General features: G+C 33.3%; 1 protein-coding gene across 1 annotated transcript in view; it reads left to right on the top strand.

The window, feature by feature from the left end:
- Positions 1-507, top strand: part of LOC119588629 — a gene marked incomplete at its 5' end in the record, with an annotated part of 218,878 nt that overhangs the window by 193,198 nt on the left and 25,173 nt on the right.

The following is a 507-nucleotide window of genomic DNA, read 5'->3' as shown; positions in this document are numbered from 1 at the left end:
CATAACATCGTATCTGTTGATCTTATTATATCTGATTTATGATTTTTTATGAGTGTGTGTGTGTGTTTTAAGAATGAATGGGACTGTTTTGATGAGGTATATCAGGATGCATATATATTAGCATAATATTTTGGTCTAATATTGTATAAAAGAAACAAAATATTAAGTAAAGACACTGGCATGTTTCCACCAGTGTGAAAAAAGCATAATTCATACACAAAAAAACTTTTATCTTCTACCATTGTTATCGAATGCCTGGCGAAGTGCATTCCCATGTCTATTAATTATACACGAATAAAAAGCGAATTCTAACCATTGAGCAACATTTAATTATCGATGACAGTTTGACGAGTAGGGGCTGTTATTAACGAGAGTGCTGTCCGGGAACGTGGCGTGCACGGACAGTAGAAGCTAAACAAATTGCATTACTGGTAGACGAAATACATTTTTTTTCCTCATTCCCATTTAATGCTTTTAAGTTTTCTGGTTATTTGAAATCACGATTAC

This window comes from Penaeus monodon, chromosome 24 (assembly GCF_015228065.2).
Source record: "Penaeus monodon isolate SGIC_2016 chromosome 24, NSTDA_Pmon_1, whole genome shotgun sequence".
Taxonomy (NCBI): Eukaryota; Metazoa; Arthropoda; class Malacostraca; order Decapoda; family Penaeidae; genus Penaeus; species Penaeus monodon.
This window is presented reverse-complemented; position numbering and strand designations above follow the sequence as displayed.